Source organism: Crocuta crocuta, unplaced genomic scaffold (assembly GCF_008692635.1).
Source record: "Crocuta crocuta isolate KB4526 unplaced genomic scaffold, BGI_CrCroc_1.0 scaffold84, whole genome shotgun sequence".
Lineage (NCBI taxonomy): Eukaryota > Metazoa > Chordata > Mammalia > Carnivora > Hyaenidae > Crocuta > Crocuta crocuta.
Window position 1 is genome coordinate 5,920,877 of NW_027530213.1, and position 8,152 is coordinate 5,929,028.

General features: G+C 47.3%; 1 long non-coding RNA gene across 1 annotated transcript; it reads left to right on the plus strand.

The window, feature by feature from the left end:
* Positions 1–1,143: 1,143 nt before the first annotated feature.
* On the plus strand, positions 1,144–4,453 carry LOC144232583 (uncharacterized). Its single transcript, XR_013335461.1, has 3 exons — positions 1,144–1,255; positions 3,327–3,432; positions 4,201–4,453. It is a non-coding gene; the product is annotated as an uncharacterized LOC144232583 (long non-coding RNA).
* Positions 4,454–8,152: the final 3,699 nt, after the last annotated feature.

The window sequence follows — 8,152 nt, forward strand, 5'->3', positions numbered from 1 at the left end:
AAATGGTATAATGCTATAGATGAGGATTTGACATTATCGAGCAAATTTATCTATGCATTTGCCCTTTGACCCAGCAACCCCACTTCTAGAAATCTCTCCCAAAGATCTGTGGAGACCAAGGGACTCTGGAGAGAGGCCGTTATCAGCCAAAAGCCCATTGGAGCAAACTGGGAGTTTGAAGTGTAGTGACTTCTCATTGGCTGAACTGTGACTGTCTCTCATTGGCTGGGCTGTTGCCAGGGCAGAAGGAGAAAACCTTCCTTCCTCCCCGTGGTGGATGAAGTAGTATCTCTGCAACCAGGAACCTCTCTTCTGGTTGAAGTCCATTAAATACAAGTGATAGGGTGTGAGTGCTCCCCCTGCTGGCGTCACAACTCCACTGTAGTGCGGTTTCCCTTCATTAATTTTCACAGTAGATATCTGTCCCTCACACAGGGTTGGGAGTTGCAGGTGAGGAGTTCTAAGATTCCCTGAAAGGCTCCTCTTTCCTAGACTGATCCTAAACCCCGGAGTCCCTCAGTGGTAGTCTACTCCAACCATCATCTCCAGGATCTGGTCCTTAGGGCAACCATCTAGTTATTTATATCATGGTGACATGATGCTTTCTTTTGAGTATTATTGAACTATCCAGAGAGCTCTTCAGAGGAAAGGTTATAAAGAGACTGATGGCATCTTGTTACCCAGGCTTGTTCACTTGGGGTGTTTTATAAGATTCTAAATGGTAATGGGATCAGAAGATGAAATAAATGAATATGTGTACAATTCTTTTGCTATAACGTTGGCAACCTAATATCTATCTGATGCATCTGGAAGGAAGTGTGGTGCCCTAACAGATATTTCAGTAAATTTCCAGGGTGACAGTCATTCCTTTGGCTATGGTGACCCCCACTCAGGTCTGAGTCTCTTCAATCTGAACTGGTCACATCTTCCCCCACCCCCACCCCCACCCCCAGTCAGGCTAGATTCTGGAACTCAAACCTGAGTCACTCAACAGATGGTATCTTCCACCAGAGATTAGTTCAGCAATGGACCCATTGGGTGATGGGTGGGAAAGGAAGTTGGGAAGGAGTGGTTCTGTGGGAAAAAATGATGCTTTTTAGATAAAACGACAGAAGGAAATGCTCTCCTCTTCCTTAGGATTTTGTCCTGCCTGGAGGCAAGGTCTTGAACACTGTTCCCATCCCATTAAAGGACAGAACAAAGAAAACCATGGACGTGGAGCTGAAGTCTGACCTGTCCCAAGACTTATAGCTAAGTGAGTCAGTAACTATGTTACTTGTTTGAGACAGTCTGAGTCGGGTTTTCTGTAATTTATGGCCAACTGTGGCCATACAGAGACCTTGTATTCTTGTCCCTCCTGAAGTCTTGAACTCATCCATATCTCACCATTGGCAGCTCTTCTCCATTGCCCCATATGAGGTAGGCGTGGAGCACACCTCCCAGCACCCTTCATCTCAACCAAGTGAGTCCATGGACTGTAGGCACGGCCCATGCAGCTATGTTGCATTACTGCCAGCAAAAAAGCCCAAAAGGAAGGGCTGGGTGGCTCAGTCAGTTCAGCATCCGACTCTTGATGTCGGCTCAGGTTATGATCTCACAGTTCATGAGTTTGAGCCCCGCATCAGGCTCTGCACTGACATTGTGGAGCCTGCTTGAGATTCTCTCTCTTCTTCTCTCTCTCTGCCCCTCCTGCACTTACTCTCTATCTCTCTCCCAAAATAAATAAAAAAATAAAAATAAAAACTTTTTTTAAAAGCCCGAAAGGAAAGCTCTAGTTGTTTCTTTCCTGGGAAGTCCTTCATCTACATTTGCTCTTGCCTTCCACCATATTATCCAGTCCCCTACTCCTTCCCAATGCCATCCGAACAATGATTAACTCTGGGATGGAGAAGTGGGTGTGAGCCGGGAGGGCACACTGGAGCCTCTAAGTTTCTGGAACGATCTATTTCTTAATTTGGGTAGTAAATGCATAGACATTGATTCTATTACTCATGAACTCATATGTATATATTTTATAGTCTTATATCTAATATGTATTTCACAAGAAAAAGAATTTAAGGGGCAGCTGGGGGATAAGGCAGGGAGAAAGTGGCAGCTCACCCTTCTTAAAACCATCAGAGCAAAACACTATGGTTCACAGATGGTTGGATCACAGTCAGCCCTGCCCGGCCAGGGATGCCACACAGCTCCTCTCTGGCTGCAGGACAAATCTCAACATCCTCAGCCTCAGACCTCCTGTTGTTCAGCCCACTGATGCTTCTCAGCCTTCTTCTTCCATTACTGGTGCTTTTCCTGAACCTCCTTTAACCCCACACACTGCGAGTCTCAGCCCAGAATGGGTGTGAGAGGCCCGTGCTCTCTATCTGCCTTCCTGTTCTCTGAACTTTGGTTGGGATACCATTGCACTCTTTGTGTCCCCATATGCTACAAAAATGCTCATTTCCCACTGGGTGCCAGCACCCAGCACTAGGCAGGTCTCACCCCTAGGGCTCTCCCTCTCCCCCAGCTGAGGATCAATCCAGGAGGCAGTAGGTTTGAGAACCCCTTCCAGTTTACCAAAGACCATGCACTCATGTGCATGGCGGCCATGGCTGGGGAGTGGGGGGAGGAGGAGGGAGTGAGAACAGAGACAGATCCAAGGCCAGCAACCCACCCCATGAGGTGGCTCTAGTGACCATGGTAGATTCCTAGGACTTAAAGTTGAGACAGATTTTTTTTTTTTGACTCGTTGGCTTTAATATGAAGCTCAGTTTTGCAGGTCATTGGATTCAGTCCCGATTCAGGCCAAGGTTGTGAGACACTTGGACATTGTGAGACATAATAAGATGACCAAATGCAGGGCAAGTGGGACTCAAGTCTGTGATTCGGGGGAAGGAAGTCTTCCCTGAGTGGCATCACCGTGTGTGTATCTCTGGCTGAGCAGGCAGGTAGCTGATGACTTTGGGTTCACATCAAGAGCTCTGCCCATGGTGGGCAGACTGTGCTCTGTTGTGAGCCCTCATCTCTAACAGTGATCCAGCAAAGGGCTTTTGTCACAAGGCCCTGGGGCGCTTCGGGCAGCCATCCAAGGCACTGCTTTTCTGTCACGAAGCTATTCGGGATGCCAGTCACTAATCAGTAGCTTCCTTGTTGAACATGGACTCGGGACAGAGAAGCATTTATCGTGGGTTGTGAGAAATATCTGGCGACACAGCATTGGCCGCAAAGCCCTGCGTGTTAGGATGCTTGCACTTGCCACTTTCTGACCTTCTCCCTTTCTCCACCATCTTCTGCCAGTCATGTTGATTAAATATTTCTAACTAACCATACCTTTCTCTTACATTCAGGTCTCCCGAGACTGCCTCAGAAGCCCTGAGGTTACATTGGTCACAAGAAGGCAGTGATCCTGTCCCCTTACAGGACCTACCGAAAGCCCATCTCTTCTGTTCTGTGGTGAGTTTACAAACATAGACCTCCCTCCCGGAATGCATGAATGCATTCTCACCTCCGCATCCAGGCTCCTGGTGGTAATCACCTCCCACAGACTTAGATAATGAGAGCTCTCAGTGGGAGTGAATCAGACAGAAGAAAAACTCTCTGCCAGGGAGAGTCGGTGGGCAGACAGTGAACGGGATATGAAGGTCAAGGAAGAAGGAAGGATCAAACGTGATGGAAAATCTGAGTCCCTGTGACAGTAAATTTTATGTCATGGGGTGCCCACATTCTTTCTGGGTGTGTCTGGGAGGGGGGTTAGGGAGGAGATTAACATTTGAATCAGGGGACTCAGCCAAGTCAATCCCCTCCCCCAAGAAGACCAGCATCCAAGCCACTGAGAGTCTGAATAGACAAAAAGCACAGGAAGGGGTGATCTGGCCAATTGCATCAGTGGGGACATCAATCTCCTCCTGCTGTTGGCTCCACCCAGACTGAGTTTCACCACTAGCTTCCCTGAGTCTCTAGCCTCCTGACCTCAGGAGGTCTCATCAGCCTCCATGAGCCTGTGAGTCAAATCCTCTTTTAGAACAAATCCCCTTTTATATATTTCCCACTGGTTCTCTTTGTCTGAGGATCCCAAGTGATAGAGTCCCTGCCCACCAGAGGAATGGTAATCTCCACTCGCAAACCTAGTGCTGGGGTGTGAGGGGCTGCCTTTTCCCCAAGCTGGGGGCCAATTTACCAAATGGGAAAAGCATGGTCACAACTGCTATCTTTGCCTTCCAGAAGCCAGTCACCCTCTGGTAAGTCAGAACCCTAAAGTTTCTCCGATGAGCTCACAGAGTCAATGAGATGGACTTGGACATGGCTGGACTGGATGCAGGCACTGCTGCGGACATCTTGCCCTCATGTAGAGCCTGAGGGTGACATGAAGGTAGAGGCAGGCAGGTGGGACACATGGAGCAAGATCAAGTTCAGAGGCATCAAGTGAGTCCCTGAAGCACACCATGTGGGTTCCACCTCAAACCTTCCTGTTACACAAGCCAAGCGAATTTCCATTTTTGATAGAAAAAAAAAAAGAAAAAAAGGAAGGAAGGAAGGAAGGGAGGAAGGAAGGAAGGGAGGGAGGAAGGGAGGAAGGGAGGAAAGAAAGAAAGAAAGAAAGAAAGAAAGAAAGAAAGAAAGAAAGAAAGAAAGAAAGAAAGAAGAAAAAGAAAAGAGAATGTAAAATGGTGCAGCCACTATGGAAAACAGTTGAGTGGTTCCTCAAGAAATTAAACATAGAATTGCCACATGACAATGTGTGCACATGTGTGCACCTGGGTGGCTCAGTCGGTGAAGCATCGGACTGTGGCTCAGGTCATAACCTCAGTTTGTGAGATCGAGCCCCACATCAGGCTCTGACAGCACAGAGCCTTCTTGAGACTTTCTGACCCTCCCCTGCTTGCTCTCTCTCTCTCTCTCTCTCTCTCTCCCTCCCTCTCTCCTTCTCTCTCTCTCTCTGTCAAAAATAATAAATAAACTTAAAAAACTTAAAAAAAAAATAATTACCCCATGACCCAGCAAATCCATTTCTCGGTGTAAACCCCAAAGAACTGAAAGCGGGGCTTGAACAAATACTGGGTACCAGTGTTCACCTGCAGCGTTGTTCGCAATAGTCAAAAGGTAAAATGACCCAAGTGTCCGTCCACCAGTAGATGAGAAAAACCAAACGTAATCTATACATACGATGGAACAGTTGTTTGGCCTTAATGAGGAATGAAGTTCTGACACATGATACAACATGATACAACATGAATGGGTCTTGAAAACCTGTGCTCAGTGAAACAATCCATACGGGGAAGGGCAAACGTTGTATGATTCCACTTATATCCATACCTACAACTGTCCAACTCACAGAGACCAGGTAAAATAGAGATTACCGGGGCCTGGGGGGAGGGGCAAAGAGAGCTCTATTGTGTAACAGATACCGACTTTATTTGGCGGCTGATAAAGTTTTAGGTGAAGACAGTGCTGATGGCTATACAACATGGTGGAAATATTTAGTGCCACTGAGTTGTACACTTCCACCTGGTTAAAATGATAAATATTTGGGGGATGCCTGGGTGGCTCAGTCGGTTAAACATCCAAGTTTAACCGAGTTTGGCTCAGGTCATGATCTCATAGCTTGTGAGTTCAAGCCCCGCATCGGGCTCTGTGCCGACAGCTCAGAGCCTGGAGCCTGCTTTGCATTCTGTGTCTCCCTCTCTCTCTGCGCCCCTCCCCTGCTCACACTGTCTCTCTCTCTCTCTCAACAATAAATACATAATAAAAAAGTTTTTAAAAAAGAATTAAAGGAAAATGATAAATATTTGGTTACGTATAATAGGGAAAGATAGGATAAAATAAACAGAGCGGGAAAGGATAGGACCTGAGGTTCCTGGGTGGGAAATACACAGATTTTGGAAGAATGCTGGGTGCTTCTGACCACAGCAAACCCCCTTGGGCATAAGGTTCCTCTTAAGAATGTGACAGACATCACCTACTCCCCTTCAGGTTTCTCTCAGGAATCTGACAAAAGACCTAACGAAAAATAAGCAGTAGACGGTGAAATGTATGACCCACAAGGAACGATATGGCCACAGAGCACCCCTCATACAATGGAATCCAGCCAATCAGGAATGGACAACCCAGCACCTAGAGTTATGTAGCCAATAAGGGTAGGACCTGAGGAGGGAGGAGGGTGGGGAGGACGACCAGAATCCTATAAAACAAAGACCTTGTCTATTGTCCCCGTCATTCACTTTCGAATGTCCCCTCCTTGTAAAGAGAGCTTTCCTTCTCTTCCTTTCTAATCTTACTCTAATAAACTGTTGCCTACTGCTCATTTAGTGCCCACCTCTTCATTCTTTGAACGCTGGGCATTGAGGTAAAAAAAAAAAAATCCCCAATTGTACAATCCAAAATTATGCAATTTAAAACAATAGAAATCTATTCTTTCAGAATGCTGAAGTCTTGAAGGCCAAAACTCAAGGGGTTGGGGGAAAGAGGACCAGAATTTAGATTTTTTATGTATTTATTTTTTATGTTTATTTGCTTTTGAGAAACAGGGAGAGAGTTCTGGTGGGGAGAAGGGCAGAGAGAGAGAGAGCAAGGCAGAATTTGAGGCAGGCTCCAGACTCCCAACCTATCAGCACAGAGCTGGACGCGGGGCTGGAACTCACAAACCGCGAGATCATAACCTGAGCCGAAGTCGGACGCTTAACCCACAGAGCCACCCAGGCGTCCCCAAAGTTTAGATCTTTTTAGTGAAGTTTACACAGTCTACTCTGGTAAACCAAACATCCGAAGTCCCATTGGAATCAGGTGGAGGATAAATACATGTGTAGATACTGACTCCAGGATCCGCGATAGCATAAGATGGACTAGGGCTCCTTCAAGCTTGTGGACAGGTGTGTGGCTGTAACACATGAGGTGGCCCCGACCCCAGGCGGCTGAGCCATCGGACAGCCGGGAGGAAAGAGCCAGAGGAACCTGCCCCTCTGAGCCTCCCACACTGAACCAAACATGCAGGATAAGAGCTCAAAGCCTGTGCCCTCTGCTCAGAGGCTGCCAGGCCCGTTCCTTCACTCCTCAGATTCCTTGGGAACTTCTGGTAGTCAGGGGCACCTGGGTGGCTCAGTCGGTTGAGCCTCTGACTTCAGCTCAGGTCACGATCTCATGGCTCGTGAGTTCGAGTCCCACATCAGGCTCTGTGCTGATAGCTCAGAGCCTGGAGCCTGCTTCTGATTCTGTCTCTTTCTCTCTACCTCTCCCCTGCTCCCTCTCCCCCCACCCCTAATACAAATAAACATTAAAAAAAAAAAGATCTGGTAGTCAGATTAGTCTGATGATGGGAGTGCCTAAGACCAGTGACTTCCAGATTTTTGTGTGACCTGACATCACTCAGGACTTTTATAAAGACACCATTTCCAGAAATTTCCAATTCGGCAAGTATATTGGGCCCAGAAATCAGAAATGTTTAGCACACGACCCCAGTAAATCAAAAGTATGTGGTCATTGGATCCATTGCAATAAATCCTACCTCAGATCCCAGTTTCCTGATGGAAAGCCCTTTTGCTCTGTCGAAAGCTATGAGTTCATGTTTTCAAACTTGTCATCACAGCATTTTTATCCATATCAACACTATGATTACTAAAGCCTTGGAAATTTCACGGGGGCCTCACCAACTGTGGCAAACAAAATACAGTGTTGTGGGGGGTTACTTTCGCCAATTATCGACACACCATACGTGGAGCCCCCTTCCTTCTTATGCTCAGGGCCGTTTGAGTCCTGTGCCAAACATGAGCGAGGTATCTGGCCTGGGACTGTCTCCTGAACTTCACTGTCAGGGAAACAATCACATCCACCTGCTCTCAGGTGCTGTGACCTTCTACGTCAGCTCCTGTGGCTACTGGCGGGTTTGAATGTTCTGCGTCAGAATCCATACTCTGGGGGCACCTTGGTGGCTTAGTCGGTTAAGCATCGACTTCGGCTCAGGTCATGATCTCACGGTTTGTGGGATGGAGCCCCAAGTCGGGCTCTGTGCTGACGGCCCAGAGCCTGGAGCCTGCTTCAGATCCTGTGTCTTCCTCTCTCTTTGCCCCTCCTCAGCTCATCCCTCTGTCTCTCTCTTAAAATTAAATAAATAAACTTAAAAATCCATACTCTGTGTCCTTGAACCTGTGGACTGAGTACTGTGAGTTCTTCCAAAATCTAG